The 20,393-nt window shown below is 38.8% G+C and overlaps 1 protein-coding gene across 4 annotated transcripts in view; it reads right to left on the bottom strand.

Annotated features, from left to right (window-relative positions):
* Nucleotides 1–20,393, bottom strand: part of FHIT (fragile histidine triad diadenosine triphosphatase) — a 1,437,020-nt gene that overhangs the window by 1,108,594 nt on the left and 308,033 nt on the right. The gene's annotated exons all lie outside the window — the stretch shown is intronic.

Raw genomic sequence — 20,393 nt, 5'->3', positions numbered from 1 at the left:
TCTCTCAAAATAAATAATAAACTTCAAATACATAAGTAAATAAAATCGACTTAAATGGAAATGGAAATACAAGATACCAAAACATATGGGATACAGCAAAAGCAGTTTTAAGAGGGAAGTTTATAACGATAAATGCCTACATTTAAAAAACTCACATAAACAAGAAAAACTGGTTAAAAAGAAAAGAACAAACTAAGCCCAAAGTTTGCCAAAAAAAAAAAAAAAGGAAATAACATAGATAAAAGTGGAAATCAATGAAATAGAGACTAAAGAGACAATATGAAAGAGCAATAACTGGTATTTTGAAGATAAAATTGATAAGCCTTTAAGCTGGACAAAAACAAAAAAGACTTACATAAATAACAGAAATGAAAGGGAAGACATTACAACTGTTAACACAGATATACTAAGGATTGTAACAAACTACAATGAATAATTATATGCCAACAAATTAGATAACCTAGAAGAAATGGATAAATTCCTAAAAACATACAATGTACCAAGACTGAGTCATGAAGAAATAAAAAATCTGAACAGACCAGTAACTAGTAAGAAGACTGAATAACTATTACAAGCTTCTCAATAAAAATAATAATAATAATAATAATAATAATAATAATAATAATAAAAATAATCCAGACCAGATGGCTTCACTGGTGAATTCTACCAAATGTTGAAAGAAGAATTAATATCAATCTTTCTCAAAGTCTTCCAATAAATAGAAGAGGAGGAAACACTTCCAAACTCATTTTATGAGACCAGCATTAACCCTGGTACCAAAACCAGATAAGGACACAAGAGTGAAGAAAGTACAGGCTAATATCCCTGATGAACTTAGATGCAGGAATCCTCGCAAAATATTAGCAAACCAAATTCAATAGCACATTAAGGATCACTCACAGTGATCAAGTGGGATTTATCCTAGGACACAAGGATGTTTCAATACATACAAATCAATCAATGTGATCCAGCACATTAACAAAATGAAGGATAAAACTCATGACTATCTCAATAGATGAAGGAAAAGCATATGAAAAAATTCAACATCCTTTTATAATAAAAACTCTCAAGAAATTGGATATAGAAAACTATACCTCACCATAATAAAGGCATTATATGACAATCCCACAGCTAACATCATATGTAATAGCGAAAGGCTGAAAGAATCTGAGAAAAGTATTGGAAGTACTAGCCAGAATAAATGGGCAAGAAAAAGAAATAAAAGGCATCCAAATCAGAAAGCAAGAAGAAAAGTTTTCTCTTTATTTGAAAAACAATCCATTTACAATAACATCAAAAAGAATAAAATACTTAGGAATAAATTTAATCAAAAGGTGTAAGACCTGGACTCTGAAAATTATAAACCATTGATAAAAGAAATTAAAGAAGACATAAATAAATGGAAAGATATTCCACATTTACAAATGAGAAAATTATCACAATTAAAAAGTCCCACTACCGGGGCGCCTGGGTGGCGCAGTCGGTTAAGCGTCCGACTTCAGCCAGGTCACGATCTCGCGGTCCGTGAGTTCGAGCCCCGCGTCAGGCTCTGGGCTGATGGCTCAGAGCCTGGAGCCTGTTTCCGATTCTGTGTCTCCCTCTCTCTCTGCCCCTCGCCCGTTCATGCTCTGTCTCTCTCTGTCCCAAAAATAAATAAACGTTGAAAAAAGTCCCACTACCAACCTACAGATTCAGTGTAATCCCCTTTCAAAATCCCAATGACATTTTTCATACAAATAGAAAAAAAAGCAATCCTATAATTCATATGGAACCACAAATACCCCAAAGAACAAAGCAATCTTGAGAAAGGAACAAAGCTGGAAAAATCAAAATTCCTGGTTTCAAACTACACTATAAAGCTACAGTAATCAAAACAGTATGGTATTGGCATGAAAAGAGATATACAGAGCACTGGAACAGAATAGAGAGCTCAAAAATAAGCCCAAACATATATGGTAAATTAATTTTTGACAAAGGAGTCAAAAATATACAATGGGGAAAAGATAATCTCTTCAGTAAAAGGTGTTGGAAAAACTCAGATACATGCAAAAGTACTTTATATTATATATATGCAAAAATCCACTCAAAATGGACTAAAGACTTGACATAAGATCTGAAACAGTAGGTATAACTCTGAAACAGAAGATAAGCTCCTTAACACTGGTTTTGGCAATGATTTTTTTTTTTTGGATTTGGCACCAAAAGTTAAGGCAACAAAAGCAAAAATAAACAACTGGGACTACATCAAGCTAAAAAGTTTCTGTGCAGCAAGGAAACCATCAAAAGAATGAAAAGGCAAACTATAGCCCTGGAGAAGTTTTTGTAAGCCACATATGTGATAAGAGGTTAATATCCAAAACTACAGGAAAGTCATACAACTCAATAGCAAAAACACAAATAACCCAATTTTTAAAAAGGCAAACAACCTGAGTAGACATTTTTCTAAGGAAGACATACAGATGACCAATAAGTACATGAAAAGGTATACAACATCATTAATCATCAGGGAAATTCAACACAACCACAATGAGATGTCACTTCATAACTGTTGGGATGTCTATGATCAAAAAGATAAAAGATAATAAATCCTGGCAAGGATGTGGAGAAAAGGGAGCCCTTGATGCACCAACGATGAGAATGTGAAAGGGTATAGGAACGAAGGACAACAGGGTGGAGGTTCCTCAAGAAATTAGAAATAGAAGGACCATATGATCCAGGAATCCCACTTCTCAGTATATGTCCAAAGGAAGTGAAATCATTAAATCATTATCTTGAAGAAGTACCTGCATTCCCATGTTCACTGTAGCAAATGTCTGTTGCAATAGCTAAATGTCTGTGGATGAATGAATGAATAAAGAAAAGGTAATATTATCATTTAGCCTTAATATATTAGTGAGACTTTAAAAAGAAGGATTATTTAGCCTTTAAAAAAAAGGAAATCCTGCCATTTGTGACAACATGGATGAACTTGGGAGAGCATTCAGCTAAGTGAAATAAGCCAGACATAAACAAATACTGCATGGTAATACATGTGGAATCTAAAAAAACAGTCAAACTCTCATAAACAGACAGTAAAATGGTAGTTGCCAGGGGACACTGGCAGGAGGTGTGTGTGTCGGGAGGAGGGAAGTGTAATAAGGAGAGGCTGGTAAAAGAGTATAAACTTTCAGTTATAAGATGTTTATATCTGAGGATCCAATGTAGAACATGTGACTATAGCTGATAACACCGTATTGTGTAATTGAAACTTGCTAAGAGGGTAGAATTTAAGTGTTCTCACCAAAAAAGATAAAGTAAAGAGATAAATATGTGAGGTGACAGTTGAGTTAATTAACTCAATGGCGGGAATCCTTTCACAATATGTACATATATCAAATAATCACATCGTACACTTTAAATATATTACAACTTTGTCAATTAGTTCGATAAAAGCTGAAAAAATTAAAAAAAAAAATAAACTTGTTGGTACAATAATTAAACATTTCCAAACAAGTAGTCCTTCTTACATGATTAGAATGTGTGGAATGCCTAGAAGCAGCTTTTCCAAATGAATTCATCGATAAACATGAAACATAAAATTTACTGCTCTAGTTTTCCCAGAGACCCTATCTAGGACAGACTGCCCTAGGACAGATGATTAAGTTAGTTTAGGTCCAATTCAGGACTACATAACATGGAGTTATGTCTTAGGCCCCTCAGGCAATTTGGAACCTTCCAGGTCAAAGAAGGCCTGCCAAAATTTAAAATCAATAGGGCCATTTAAATGATGACATCCCCAGTGGGTAGAGATATTTGACTCCGCACATCAATGGCATGAGCTTCTGTCCCGAGCACTCATCAATAGGTCCAAGATCCCATTACAGCCTTTTAATTTATGCTCAGTGATATTAGGATTTAATTGATGCCAAATATAACGCCTGCCACTAGACATGATGTTGTGGCAATCAGTAGAAAATGGCCTTCCCAGATATGCCAGGGAATCTACTGGCTGTGTTTACTGGCTTAGCTGGCTACTTCTACTTTATAGTAGGTCTCTGTTTTTCTGCCTACCCATCATTCGTACCCTCCCATCTTCTTTTATTAGCAATGCAACTTTCCCTTGGGAAAACATTCCACCCATATTCTTAGTCCATGTTGCTTAAGAGGAATTGATTCACCCACAGTTTCAGGGATAGCTACATATGCTAGATGTGGTCAATTACCTTGGGACAGTGCCAATAAGATCGAACTTTGAATTTTCACTTGAACTATCAGAAATGTGAAACTCTTACTTCCTGCTGTTGGGATTGCTACACTGGAAGTCTGGAATCGATGTGTATCACTGGAAACGCTCATGCCACTAGGGTAAGATATGGCTTTAGAACAAACAATGGATAGATCATTTGATCTTCTGGAACCAGCAATTCTAGAAACCTTGTGCCTGTATTTTTTCAGTATATATGCCAATAAAACACCTTTTTCATTTAGTCCATTTTGAGTTGTATTTTCTGTCTCTTGCAATCATCCTCAGAAACTGCAAAAAGATGGGCTGCTGCACAAACTATGCACTGATGGTATGCCATTTATTTTCTAGAACTAAGCAATTTATTACACCCCTATTCTGAGCCATATATCAAAAAGCACCAAGGTATTAGACAACAGAGCTTCTACAAACAATAGTATACTTGATCTTCATAAAGTTAACTTGGCCATAAGAAAACAGTCAATCGGGAGCACCTGGGTGGCTCAGTCAGTTGATCATCTGACTTGGGCTCAGGTCATGATCTCGCAGTTCATGAGTTTGAGCCCCACATGAGGTTCACTGCTGTCAGCTCAGAGCCCACTTTGGGTCCTCTGTTCCCCTCTCTCTCTGCCCCTCCCCACTCATTCTCTCTCTCCCTCTCTGTCTCTCTCTTTCTTTCTCAAAAATGAATAAACGGGAGGAGGGAAGATGGCAGCGTAGGAGGACGCTGGGCTCACCGCGCGTCCTGCTGATCACTTAGATTCCACCTACACCTGCCTAAATAACCCAGAAAACCACCAGAGGATTAGCAGAACGGAGTCGCCGGAGCCAAGCGCAGACGAGAGGCCCACGGAAGAGGGTAGGAAGGGCGGCGAGGCGGTGCGCGCTCCACGGACTGGCGGGAGGGAGCCGGGGCGGAGGGGCGGCTCGCCGGCGACGCAGAGCCCCCTAGTCTGGCTTGCAAAAAGCGGAGAGGCCTGACGGACTGTGTTCTGACAGCAAGCGCGACTTAGCGTCTGGGAGGTCATAAGTTAACAGCTCTGCTCAGAAAGCGGGAAGGCTGGAGGACAAAGGGAAGGAGAGCTGCTGAGCCCCCGGACGACAGAGCTCAGTTTGGTGGGGAACAAAGGCGCTCGCCAGCGCCATCTTCCCCGCCCATCCCCCAGCCAAAATCCCAAAGATAACCAGTTCCTGCCAGGGAACTTGCTCTCTCCCCGCAAACACCCAACTCTGTGCTTCTGCGGAGCCAAACCTCCGGCAGCGGATCTGACTCCCTCCTGCTGCCACAGGGCCCCTCCTGAAGTGGATCACCTAAGGAGAAGCAAGCTAAGCCTGCCCCTCCTGCCCCGTGCCCCTTGCCTACCCACCCCAGCTAAGACGCCAGATCCCCAGAATCACAAGCCTGGCAGTGTGCAAGTAACCCAGACAGGCCACCCCACCCCACAGTGAATCCCGCCCCTAGGAGAGGGGAAGAGAAGGCAAGCACCAGTCTGACTGTGGCCCCAGCGGTGGGCTGGGGGCAGACATCAGGTCTGACTGCAGCTCCGCCCACCAACTCCAGTTATACACCACAGCACAGGGGAAGTGCCCTGCAGGTCCTCACCACGCCAGGGACTATCCAAAATGACCAAGCGGAAGAATTCCCCTCAGAAGAATCTCCAGGAAATAACAACAGCTAATGAGCTGATCAAAAAGGATTTAAATAATATAACAGAAAGTGAATTTAGAATAATAGTCATAAAATTAATCGCTGGGCTTGAAAACAGTATAGCTGACAGCAGAGAATCTCTTGCTACAGAGATCAAGGGACTAAGGAACAGTCACGAGGAACTGGAAAGCGCTTTAAACGAAATGCATAACAAAATGGAAACCACCACGGCTCGGATTGAAGAGGCAGAGGAGAGAATAGGTGAACTAGAAGATAAAGTTATGGAAAAAGAGGAAGGTGAGAAAAAGAGAGATAAAAAAATCCAGGAGTATGAGGGGAAAATTAGAGAACTAAGTGATACACTAAAAAGAAATAATATACGCATAATTGGTATCCCAGAGGAGGAAGAGAGAGGGAAAGGTGCTGAAGGGGTACTTGAAGAAATAATAGCTGAGAACTTCCCTGAAGTGGGGAAGGAAAAAGGCATTGAAATCCAAGAGGCACAGAGAACTCCCTTCAGACGTAACTTGAATCGATCTTCTGCACGACATATCATAGTGAAACTGGCAAAATACAAGGATAAAGAGAAAATTCTGAAAGCAGCAAGGGGTAAACGTGCCCTCACATATAAAGGGAGACCTATAAGACTCGTGACTGATCTCTCTTTTGAAACTTGGCAGGCCAGAAAGAATTGGCACGAGATTTTCAGTGTGCTAGACAGAAAAAATATGCAGCCGAGAATCCTTTATCCAGCAAGTCTGTCATTTAGAATAGAAGGAGAAATAAAGGTCTTCCCAAACAAACAAAAACTGAAGGAATTTGTCACCACTAAACCAGCCCTACAAGAGATCCTAAGGGGGACCCTGTGAGACAAAGTACCAGAGACATCACAACAAGCATAAAACATACAGACATCACAATGACTCTAAACCCATATCCTTCTATAATAACACTGAATGTAAATGGATTAAATGCGCCAACCAAAAGACATAGGGTATCAGAATGGATAAAAAAACAAGACCCATCTATTTGCTGTCTACAAGAGACTCATTTTAGACCTGAGGACACCTTTAGATTGAGAGTGAGGGGATGGAGAACTATTTATCATACTACTGGAAGCCAAAAGAAAGCTGGAGTAGCCATACTTATATCAGACAAACTAGACTTTAAATTAAAGGCTGTCACAAGAGATGAAGAAGGACATTATATAATAGTGACAGGGTCTATCCATCAGGAAGAGCTAACAATTATAAATGTCTATGCGCCGAATACCGGAGCGCCCAAATATATAAAACAATTACTCATAAACATAAGCAACCTTATTGAGAAGAATGTGGTAATTGCAGGGGACTTTAACACCCCACTTACAGAAATGGATAGATCATCTAGACACACGGTCAATAAAGAAACGAGGGCCCTGAATGAGCCATTGGATCAGATGGGCTTGACAGATACATTTAGAACTCTGCATCCCAAAGCAACAGAATATACTTTCTTCTCGAGTGCACATGGAACATTCTCCAAGATAGATCATATACTGGGTCACAAAACAGCCCTTCATAAGTTTGCAAGAATTGAAATCATACCATGCATACTTTCAGACCACAATGCTATGAAGCTTGAAATCAACCACAGAAAAGAGTCTGGAAAACCTCCAAAGGCATGGAGGTTAAAGAACACCCTAGTAACGAATGAGTGGGTCAACCGGGCAATTAGAGAAGAAATTAAAAAATATATGCAAACAAACGAAAATGAAAATACAACAATCCAAACGCTTTGGGACGCAGCGAAGGCAGTCCTGAGAGGAAAATACGTTGCAATCCAGGCCTATCTCAAGAAACAAGAAAAATCCCAAATACAAAATCTAACAGCACACCTAAAGGAAATAGAAGCAGAACAGCAAAGGCAGCCTAAACCCAGCAGAAGAAGAGAAATAATAAAGATCAGAGCAGAAACAAACAATATAGAATCTAAAAAAACTGTAGAGCAGATCAACGAAACCAAGAGTTGGTTTTTTGAAAAAATAAACAAAATTGACAAACCTCTAGCCAGGCTTCTCAAAAAGAAAAGGGAGAGGACCCAAATAGATAAAATCATGAATGAAAATGGAATTATTCCAACCAATCCCTCAGAGATACAAACAATTATCAGGGAATACTATGAAAAATTATATGGCAACCAATTGGACAACCTGGAAGAAATGGACAAATTCCTGAACACCCACACTCTTCCAAAACTCAATCAGGAGGAAATAGAAAGCTTGAACAGACCCATCACCAGCGACGAAATTGAATCGGTTATCAAAAATCTCCCAACAAATAAGAGTCCAGGACCAGATGGCTTCCCAGGGGAGTTCTACCAGACGTTTAAAGCAGAGATAACACCTATCCTTCTCAAGCTATTCCAAGAAATAGAAAGGGAAGGAAAACTTCCAGACTCATTCTATGAAGCCTAAACCAGACAGAGACCCAGTAAAAAAAGAGAAGTACAGGCCAATATCCCTCATGAATATAGGTGCAAAAATTCTCAATAAGATACTAGCAAATCGAATTCAACGGCATATAAAAAGAATAATTCACCATGATCAAGTGGGATTCATTCCTGGGATGCAGGGCTGGTTCAACATTCGCAAATCAATCAACGTGATACATCACGTTAACCAAAAAAAAAAAAAAAAAAAAGAGAAAAACCATATGATCCTGTCAATCGATGCAGAAAAGGCCTTTGACAAAATCCAGCACCCTTTCTTAATAAAAACCCTTGAGAAAGTCGGGATAGAAGGAACATACTTAAAGATCATAAAAGCCATTTATGAAAAGCCCACAGCTAACATCATCCTCAACGGGGAAAAACTGAGAGCTTTTTCCCTGAGATCAGGAACACGACAGGGATGCCCACTCTCACCGCTGTTGTTTAACATAGTGCTGGAAGTTCTAGCATCAGCAATCAGACAACAAAAGGAAGTCAAAGGCATCCAAATTGGCAAAGATGAAGTCAAGCTTTCGCTTTTTGCAGATGACATGATATTATACATGGAAAATCCGATAGACTCCACCAAAAGTCTGCTAGAACTGATACATGAATTCAGCAAAGTTGCAGGATACAAAATCAATGTACAGAAATCAGTTGCATTCTTATACACTAACAATGAAGCAACAGAAAGACAAGTAAAGAAACTGATCCCATTCACAATTGCACCAAGAAGCATAAAATACCTAGGAATAAATCTAACCAAAGATGTAAAGGATCTGTATGCTGAAAAGTATAGAAACCTTATGAAGGTAATTGAAGAAGATTTAAAGAAATGGAAAGACATTCCCTGCTCATGGATTGGAAGAATAAATATTGTCAAAATGTCAATACTACCCAAAGCTATCTACACATTCAATGCAATCCCAATCAAAATTGCACCAGCATTCTTCTCGAAACTAGAACAAGCAATCCTAAAATTCATATGGAACCACAAAAGGCCCCGAATAGCCAAAGTAATTTTGAAGAAGAAGACCCAAGCAGGAGGCATCATAATCCCAGACTTTAGCCTCTACTACAAAGCTGTCATCATCAAGACAGATGGTATTGGCACAAAAACAGACACATAGACCAATGGAATAGAATAGAAACCCCAGAACTAGACCCACAAACGTATGGCCAACTCATCTTTGACAAAGCAGGAAAGAACATCCAATGGAAAAAGGACAGTCTCTTTAACAAAGGGTGCTGGGAGAACTGGACAGCAACATGCAGAAGGTTGAAACTAGACCACTTTCTCACACCATTCACAAAAATAAACTCAAAATGGATAAAGGACCTGAATGTGAGACAGGAAACCATCAAAACCTCAGAGGAGAAAGCAAGAAAAGACCTCTCTGACCTCAGCCGTAGCAATCTCTTACTCGACACATCCCCAAAGGCAAGGGAATTAAAAGCAAAAGTGAATTACTGGGACCTTATGAAGATAAAAAGCTTTTGCACAGCAAAGGAAACAACCAACAAAACTAAAAGGCAACCAACGGAATGGGAAAAGATATTTGCAAATGACATATCGGACCAAGGGCTAGTATCCAAAATCTATAAAGAGCTCACCAAACTCCACACCCGAAAAGCAAATAACCCAGTGAAGAAATGGGCAGAAAACATGAATAGACACTTCTCTAAAGAAGACATCCGGATGGCCAACAGGCACATGAAAAGATGTTCAGCGTCGCTCCTTATCAGGGAAATACAAATCAAAACGACACTCAGGTATCACCTCACGCCAGTCAGAGTGGCCAAAATGAACAAATCAGGAGACTATAGATGCTGGAGAGGATGTGGAGAAACGGGAACCCTCTTGCACTGTTGGTGGGAATGCAAATTGGTGCAGCCGCTCTGGAAAGCAGTGTGGAGGTTCCTCAGAAAATTAAAAATAGACCTACCCTATGACCCAGCAATAGGACTGCTAGGAATTTATCCAAGGGACACAGGAGTACTGATACATAGGGGCACTTGTACCCCAATGTTCATAGCAGCGCTCTCAACAATAGCCAAATTATGGAAAGAGCCTAAATGTCCATCAACTGATGAATGGATAAAGAAATTCATGGAATTTCTATGGAATTCTATGGAATACTACGTGGCAATGAGAAAAAATGAAATATGGCCTTTTGTAGCAACGTGGATGGAACTGGAGAGTGTGATGCTAAGTGAAATAAGCCATACAGAGAAAGACAGATACCATATGGTTTCACTCTTATGTGGATCCTGAGAAACTTAACAGGAACCCATGGGGGAGGGGAAGAAAAAAAAAAAAAAAAAGAGGTTAGAGTGGGAGAAAGCCAAAGCATAAGAGACTGTTGAGAACTGAGAGCAAACTGAGGGTTGATGGGGGTGGGAGGTAAGAGAGGGTGGGTGATGGGTATTGAGGAGGGCACCTTTTGGGATGAGCACTGGGTGTTGTATGGAAACCAATTTGACAATAAATTTCATATATAAAAATAAAAAATAAAAAAAAAATAAATCACATGTAATAAAAAAAATGAATAAACATTAAAAAAAAAAGAAAACAGTTATTTATGGGACATATGGCTCAACATTATTCATTAAGCCAAACATGGCTCTAACTCTGGAAGACAGCACTTCACTAAAACAAGACTTCTTCAACTTATCTCAATGGGCCTTTCCGATCATTTGGTCTTACGGCCCCCAAATGTCAGTCCACAGACTGGGAACATTTGCCAGAGTGTGGCCAAATCATTAATAGTCCACAGAGTAATGAGGGGAAAAAAGACTAATAAAGTTTTAATGAAGCTATGTCATTTCATTTTTACATTCTAAGATTTGATGTTTACAGATTCTCTTTTGCAAAATAATGTCAATAGTCGATATAATTAATAATATCATTGATAATATCATTAATAACATCAAGCCACGACCCCCGCCCACCCAAGACGCCCTAGTTTGCTGTAAATGCTCTCAGCTGTCAATACTGACAGCCACACTTCTTTCTTCCTCACTTCTATCTCTCCCTGCTCTTTCTCAGCCACCTCTGAGGGCTGTTCTCCACTCCTGGAGTTTTCCAAATGGGGAATTCCTTTGTCTTTTGTAATACCAATTACAGTAGCCTTTCTCTGGTCTCCTCAAATCTGCATCTCCTCCTGTAACTCTGCTCACCTCCTTAGGCCAGATGCAAGAAGAAGCTATCCTTCCTCTTGGGAAGAGGAGAAAGGGAATTATAAGTAAATATTTGTTCATCTCAAACACGTAAATTCATAAATATTGATAGCAACATCATTTAAAGCATAAAAGTGTCAAAAAGAACCTAAGTAGCCCACAATAAAGGGATGATTAAATTCCCCTATATGGGGGGGCACTTGGGTGGCTCAGTTGGTAAAGTGTCTGACTTCAGCTCAGGTCATGATCTCACAGTTTGTGAGTTCAAGCCCTGCGTCAGGCCCGGTGCTGACAGCTCAGAGCCTGGAGCCTGCTTCTGATTCTGTGTCTCCCTCTCTCTTTGCCCCTCCCCTGCTCATTCTCTGTCTCTCTCTGTCTCAAAAATAAATAAAAACATTAAAAAAATTTTTTTAAATAAATAAATTCCCCTATATGGGAAAATCACACACAGTCATTAAAATTATGGTTGTAAAGATGTTGCAGTAACATGGGGGAAATGCTGATAATATCAGGTTAAATAAAAAGACACACAACTATGAAAACACAACTAAGTTAAAATATCCATGCATGGATAAACTATAACACTGTCCACACAGATTTAACCACACAGGTGGGGTTATGGGTAATATCTATTTTTGTCTTTAGAGAAGTCTCTGTTATCCAGATTTTCCACAATGGGAACATACTCCTTTTAAATGTAGAAAAATATATTTATTAAATTTAGTTATACTTATTTATGTAGTCAATATTTGCTGATTACTCATTCTGTGAATGCCAAAAAACACCATACTTTTTCCTGATAGTTTCCTTTACAAGACAGATTTGCCATAAATTTAAACAATAGTTGCATTGTTTTTGTCACCGTTGTCGTCGTCATCGTTGTTGTTGTTGTTTGGCAGTGAGAATAACTTGTACTAAGCCAGGCTGCTACCTTTCTCAAAGCCATCCTTCATGTCTAATGACCACCACTGCACCTGCACAAGCTCCAGGGCTGACCCTTCCCTATTTGGCATAAAGGCATGCCCATATGGGAAGCCATACTGGGCAGGTATCTTCCAACCAAACTGAGGTCAAGGATCTCATCCAAAGTGCTAGACTAGTAAAAACCAAAAGAGAGAAATCAAGAAGCCATATAGGAGTTAGCAGAAGAAATCAAAGTCAAGTAGAAATACAAGCAGGGAAGTATACAATTCATATATTGCTAGTCAGTCCTATTCTAGGATAATGGGAAAGCTTCATCGTTGTCAGAATACCAACACCGAATTTTCTGAATGCTGGGTGACCCCTAAATCAACACTTAGGTTCTGACAACTTCCCAATTCATCCTCACCAACTTCATTAAACAACTAGCATGCTTTTTAGAGGAGTGGTTTTGTTTGATTTGCTTTATTTGGCATCTGAAACTCAATAGGACAAAGGGTAAGATCACTTCTTAACCTCTCTGTAATTAACCAGTTAAGAAAAGGTTGAGTTAGATACTATGACACATTAATATATATTAGTTCCAAATCATTTTATTTCAGATAGACATTATCAGCTACCTTCTCCCTACTGTGCCAAAACTGTATACAGGGCTATTTCAGCAGAAACCCCATGCATTCTAAATTCAAGGTACTCAATTCTGCCTGAAGGACACAGACTCTTATGGTATCTACAGGAGGGGAGGAATATGAGAAATCCTTTTTTAAAATTTTTTTTAAGTTTATTTATTTATTTTGAGAGACAGACAGACAGACAGAGAGGGTCAAGAGAGAATCCCAAGAAGGCTCCTTGCTGTCAGTGCACAGGCTGATGTGGGGCTCCATCTCAGGAACTACGAGATCATGACCTGAGCCGAAATCAAGAGTCAGATGTTTAACTGACTGAGCCACCCAGGCACCCAGGAATATGAGAATGTTCTCTCTTGGTAATCACTAGGACCCAACTGCACAGGATTGGGTGAAACAATTTTGTTAGTCCAGAGATAATGGGAGATGTAGCCATAACTCTGAAAGTCATTTGGATGAGAAGGTTAAAAGAGAATGAAATGAGCACTTTTTGAGTTATCATGGATTGGAGAGGAAATACAGTCACTGCATCTGGGAAGTTAGGATCCCTGCTACGCAAAGTTCTATGGCCTGGCAGAAATGTCTGAGACTAAAAAGGCATTGGAGCTTTTAGACTTTTTAAAGTTTTCATTTTGAAAAAAATATTCAAACTGTAGAAAACATATAAGAATTATATAATGAACTTCCATATACCATTCCCTAGATTACTAATTGCTACTGTTTTTCCCTATTTATTTTATCTCTTTCACTCTCTCATCTCCCTCTCATCTCATGTCCCTCCTCTCATGTAATCTCTCTCTCTCTCAAATGAAAAGAAAAAAAAAGTTTATTTGCTAAACCACTTGAGAGTGAGTGTTGAAAGGTTCTAGAATATGGTCTTAGACTACCACTCCAAAATGGTGTATGTGGCACTCCACTTTGGCCAAAGGGTTATTTTGAGCTAAAGGCAATTGAGAACAAGCAGACTAGGAAAAAGCTCTATACATCCCTCGATCTGTATGACAATAAAGTGTCATTTTCCTCTTTTGTTAAGGAAAGCTCCCTTTATGAAGGAAATTTCCATTTGTAAAGCTTTCTTTCTTATCAGGAAGAGAGCTACTCCAGGAAATAACTCTCTTATTACCTAAGAGTTAGGTATCTTCTCTGCAGAACAAGATAACTTTTACTTGCCATACATTTCCTTCCCCACATTCCACAATTTGCCCCCACATCTTTGCCTAGAAGGCCCCACCCCCTTTAGCCTAAAATGCTATGTAAATTACAATCATCTGGCCATCTCTTAGAGCCAGGTTCTTCTTTGTGAACTCCAGTACCAGTACACTCATACAAAGGTAATTAAAACTGCTCTCTTTTTACTCTGCTTTTTGTCCTTTGGCTGTGAGCTCCAGGTGCTGAACCTAGGGAGGGTAGAGGAAAACAGGTGCGGTATCAAAGTCTTCTACGAATAAGAGCTGTCTCTCACATAAACACAGTGCTATCATCAAATTCAGGGGCTTTAACACTAAAGAGTACTATCTTAAATATGGTCCATATTTACATTTCTTCAATCCCAAGAATGTCCTGTTCTCTTTCCTCATTCCAGGATCACACTGTTTTTAATTATCATGTGTCTTTTATCTTCTTGAATCTGGAATAGTTCCTCAGATTTTCTTTGCCGCTCCTGGCATTAACAGTTTTGAAGAAGTCAGACCTGTGTTTTGTAGTATATTTATGCCAGTCTCATTGTTTCCTTGGGATTAGACTGTTACAGCAAATACTCGGCACACAGGGAGAGACAAGGGACAATTTCCCAATTTCTGGGAAATCGGAAAAGACTGTTGATTTCATACCGGTGATGGCCCAGTGGAGTCACCTAAAAAGGCTGAGCATCCAGCTCAGGTTTTACTGATCTTTTATACATATGTGATTCCGGGTTGGGCGGGACTATTATAAGTGAGGCTTCTAGTTCCTGGCTGCTGGCTGATGAAAGAGGCAAGCAAAACTTCAGAAGCCAAAAGCATGCAAAGGGAGAATGTGGCCTCGGAAATCTTGCTGGCCCTTTCTATTTGCCTTTAACAGCTTTCCTTCTCAAGATTCACATTATACATTTTTGAGAGGCATACTACTGAAGTGACTTTATGTCCTTCTTACTGCATTCTATTGGAAAGAAACAGATGGAAGTTTTTCCCACTGCCAGGGATATTAACTTTGATCCTTGGATGAGGTGGTATGTGCCAGGTTACTCCCTGTATCTGTGTGTGTGTATTCTCCTCTGAAATAGATCATAAAACCCTCATGTGAGAGATGCCCTCCTTATGATGAGGGAGCATGAGGCAAGCTGAGAGCAAAATACAGACTGGCATTCCTCCCTCCCCCCAGGTGGATTATGTATGATCTTCCTTGGACACTACTGGCTACTTAAGAACAAAGGAAAGGGGTTGAAGTGCTTGCCATGGTGATGTGGGAAACTAGGGCAAATGAAAAACTGAATTCCCTTACTGCCTACAGCCCCTTGACAAGTCCTTGACACTGGCAGAGTGACCTCTCTCTAGGAGCTCAGCTGCCTCAAGGATGACACTTTGCTAGGGACAAAAGAGAACCTTTAGCTTAACATCCCAACCTGGAGGATCCTGTAAGTCTACTTCCTTTATCTCAATTGCTCTAAGATATACGCTGGCAATCATGCTCCAAGCTTATGATCCACTGATACACACCTAAAGGGTCTCATGACTAAGGTTTTATTAAATGGTGATAAATGGTGTTTCCCTAGCAACTGCTAGCCCCTCAGGTTCTGGAAACCTTGCTTCCAAAATTCCTTAGAGATACACTCTATCCCTGACCCCCTCCCAACCTGTGGGTATATAATGAGTTACCCATCAGGACACCAGTGAAGCTCTTCCTGACCATGGGTCCCATCCTGGTGCTTTAATAAAAATCACCTTTGGCACCAAAGACATAATCAAGAATTCTTTCTTGGCCATCTGCTCTAGACAACCCCACCATCACCCCAAAACGTCATCACTTATACCTGGAGGAAAAAAGCATCCCCGTCTCTGAAGACAAGGGACACCAAGAAGAATTCTTACTAAGTGTTTCCCAGTTTTCCCCCTGCCCAGTTACCCTTACCTCATACCCTCTGACATACACTATTTCTAAATGACTGCTTGTTCTTCATCAAGCCAAGCATACAAATAATCAGATCTGTTTCTTCAGGCCTTCATTTCCTTATAAAGACTCCCATGTCATGTAAAACCTACATTAAATAAATGTGTGTTCTTTTCTCTTGTCAATCTGTCTTTGTCAGTTTAATTTTCAGACCCAGCCAAAGACTCTAAGTGGGCTTTGCCCTACAGTGTAAATACAGAGAATAAGCAAAGCATGGAGAAAGATTTTGAAACTGTGTCAATATATTATTCCCAAAAAAAACTTGCACTCAATGGTTTTGGTACCTATTGATGATGCTAGTCTGAATTATTCTGACAGGAGTTGTAAAATAGTGATATTCTAGTTCCATCATTGCTTCCACATCTATTAGCTGGTATTCCACTGTAAAAAGAACTTATCTTTCTCTCTCCTTTCTTTATTGACTTATTTTTTTAATTCACTCATTTTTGTTTTAAGTACACCTGAACAATTTCATCTTTTTTTAAATTTTTTTTATGTTTATTTATTTTTGAAAGACAGAGAGAGAGAGAGAGAGAGAGAGAGAGGAGGAGGGGCAGATAGAGAGGGAGACAAAGAATCTGAAGCAGGCTCCAGGCTCCAAGCTTTCAGCACAAAGCCTGATGCGGGGCTCAAACTCACAAACTGTGAGATCATGACCTGAAGTTGGATGCTTAACCGACTGAGCCATCCAGGTGCCCCAGAACCATTTGATTTTTAAGTGTGCCGTTTCAAGCTGGCTCCTGTGTCATTCAGACATGTCCTCATCATTTTTTTTTTTTTTGAGCAGTTTTTTTTTTATTTGCTGGCACAGCAAAATGTTCCAGACTTTTCTTGTATTTTACCTGCTCTGGACCAGCTATTTCTTCACAGGCACTGGTTCCTTTTAGTGGGGAATGGTGTTTAGAAACAAAGAGCAGGAACTGAGTATGTTCCCTGCTGCTGGGGGGCCCTTAATAGAGGGCAGAACGAGGAATTATTTATATACTGATATGAATCGAAACAGGTTATTAAAATATTTATTTATTTTTGAGAGAGAAAGAGACAGAATGCAAGCAGGGGAGGGGCAGAGAGCTAGGGAGACACAAAATCCAAAGCAGGCTCCAGGCTCTGAGCTGTCAACACAGAGCCCGACACAGGGCTCGAACTTATGAACCATGATATCATGACCTGAGTGGAAGTCAGACATTTAATCAACTGATCCATCTAGGTAGGTGTCTCTTTATATAAATAAAAAATTTATATGATAATATATATAAATAATATATATATACCTTATATATTAAGTATATATATCATATATTTTTTAAAATATATATAATTATGTATTTATATTGACACTTCTAGTCTCAATCCAATAGCTCAGTGTCCTAAAAATCCTGGCTCCCCTCCAAAATCGATGTATTTATCCAATCCTATCAGATAAAGTAATTTCTGAATCATTCCATCAATACTACTATCAATAGCAAATGTATAAAGTTCAAGATTTCTTTCCATTTCTTTTGTCTTTAGATGGAAGGTATACAGTCAAGGGACTATGCTCAAAATAATTTGAATTACTACTTTTTTTCCTAATGTGCTATCATGTCATCCATTTGATATACAATTGGGACCATTTACCTCCGTTTTTATTCAATTTCTATCTCAATACTGTAATTTATTTTTATTTTTAAGCTTATAAAACATAAAAACATGATTTCAAAGTCAAAACTATAAAAAAAAAAAGTGCTAACACTCCTTACCCTAACTCCTCTAATCCCATTCCCACTCAGTAGGTTACTAATTTCATTCTTTCCAGTTTAACTTTCTGTGCTTCCTTTCGCAGAAATGATTGATGGATTGATCAATAGATGACAGACAGACAGACATTCTTATCTCTCCTTCTTTCTTATATAAAATGTAGCCTGCTATATCTACTCTTTTGTATTTTGCTTTTTGTACTAATAATATCTCTGGGACTCACTCCATACCAGTGCAAAAGGAACTTTCTCATTCTATATTATAGCACATCTCTGTATGGGCTCCATCAGGATTCATTCAAATACTCTCCTTTTGCACAGATATTTAGGCTGTTTCCAGTATTTTGTAAGTACAAATAATCATGTGTGTCTCTTATTATGAGTGGAGTTGAACATACTTTCTTATGCTTAAGAACGATTCCATATCAATTCCTGTGAATTATCTAGATCTCCTGCAACTTTCCTGTTGGATTTTGGGCCCCCTTCTCTTCTTAATTTATAAGTCTTTATATATGAGGAATGTTAGGTCTTTATCCGAAATATATCTTGCAAATATCTTCTCCCAATTTGACAGCTGTGGTTTGACTTTTATTTATTTATTTGCGAGGCAAAATAAAAAAAAATTGTTTTTAATTTTTAATTTTACACATTCAAGTTTCAGTGCATCTGGATTTTGAATTATATATAGAAAGCCTTTCTTTGCCCCCAGGTTATAAAGAAATTCCCCTTATAGTTACATTTAAGTGGGCATGTGTGTAGGAATAAAATATTTGTTTATTGACCTCTGGGCAATGTCAAAGATGCATGCTTTTTATTTCCATAGGACCTTCATCTCCAAGAGCATAGTTTTCACTTTCCCTAACCCCAGGTTTCCTCACTAAGCCAGCTTCACCAGAGAGCTGTGCATGAAATCCAAATTATCAAAGAAGATTCTGCTCACTTGTCAGAACCACATGAATCTTCTGTCAAGCAAATAATAATTTGTAGGGCAAATCTGTTTTATAGTCACATATTTTGTAAAACAAGGATCACCTGTATTATATCTTATTGTCTCTCAATGATGTATGTACTTTCTCATATCATTGTTATTATCAAGTAATGCATGTTTAGTTTAGAAAAATAAAGCTATTGATAGTAAAAGCAAATAAAACTTTTAAAATGTTTAACAGGGAGAATGGGTTACTATATCCATACATATCTATGGAAAAAAAACTTCTCTTTTCACTAAGACCCTTCTAATTATATTTCCTGTTTGTAATCTATTTCCATTTTCACTCACTGTAAAAAATGTTTGCATGTTACTGAGTTGTCCACAACAATGTTTGAAAAAGCTACATGGTATTCCACTATATAAAGACTTAAAACATTGGGGTGCCTGGGTAGTTTAGTTGGGTAAGCATCCCATTCTTGATTTCAGTTCAAGTTATGATCTCATGGTTGTAGGATCAAGCCCCATATTGGGCGCTGTGCTGAGTGTGGAGCATGCTTGGGATTCTCTCTCTCTCTCTCTCTCTCTCTCTCTCTCTCTCTCTCTCTCCCCATCACTTGTTCGTGCACATGCTCTCTCTCAAAATAAATAAATAAACATTTTTAAAAAGACTGAAAGCATTTAACCAAGTATTGCACACTTAGGATGTTTGGGTTTCTCTTTTTCATATCATAAACAGCTCTATAATAATATTACTTAAAGATGCACACCTTTGTGACTTGTCCACATATTTAAGGTAAATATCTAGACATGCAGCTGTTGGGTCAAAGAGTAAACAATATTTTTCATACATACACCAAGTTGCCACCAGCACTGTTTGAAAATAACTGTTTCCTTTACTCACAACCCACCCACACTGAGTGTTATCATTCATTGTTCTCTATCTCTTGATTTTTTTAATAACACAAGACTAAACAGTACTGTAAACCTCTATAAAACCACAAGACAAATTTAGAACAAAGCATTACAGATGTGTGTCTAAAATCACTGTAAAATTCTATCTAGGCTCTAAACAATCTACTGAAACATCTGAGAAACAACTTCATTCAAAAATGAAGATTTTTTTACTCTGCTTGCACAGCTCAGTATTGAAACCTTAAAATCTCATGCAACTTCCTAACAGCCCTTCCCATTTGCTAGCTGCCAAAGCTTGGTATTGATTATAAATCAACAGGAGGGTTCCTATATAGGCAGCATCAACCTAAGGAAGTGCGGAAATAAACTTTTAGGAAAGCATCTCCTTTCAAGACGTCACTAATTAAAACTCCATGATAATTCTCCCTTGTCAATTACTGGCTAAAATTTTTACTTCACGTTCTAATCTAATGGCCCACATGTCTAAATTACACTTTTAATTGAAAAACAACAACATGGAATTTTTCTGTTTTGAACCATCTGTGTTTTCCCAAGAACCTGTGATTGCTACCAATAAATCCAATCAAACCCAATCTTAAGGTTC

Source organism: Herpailurus yagouaroundi, unplaced genomic scaffold, assembly GCF_014898765.1.
Source record: "Herpailurus yagouaroundi ecotype Mexico unplaced genomic scaffold, PumYag 213, whole genome shotgun sequence".
In the NCBI taxonomy this organism is placed as follows: domain Eukaryota; kingdom Metazoa; phylum Chordata; class Mammalia; order Carnivora; family Felidae; genus Herpailurus; species Herpailurus yagouaroundi.
This window is presented reverse-complemented; position numbering and strand designations above follow the sequence as displayed.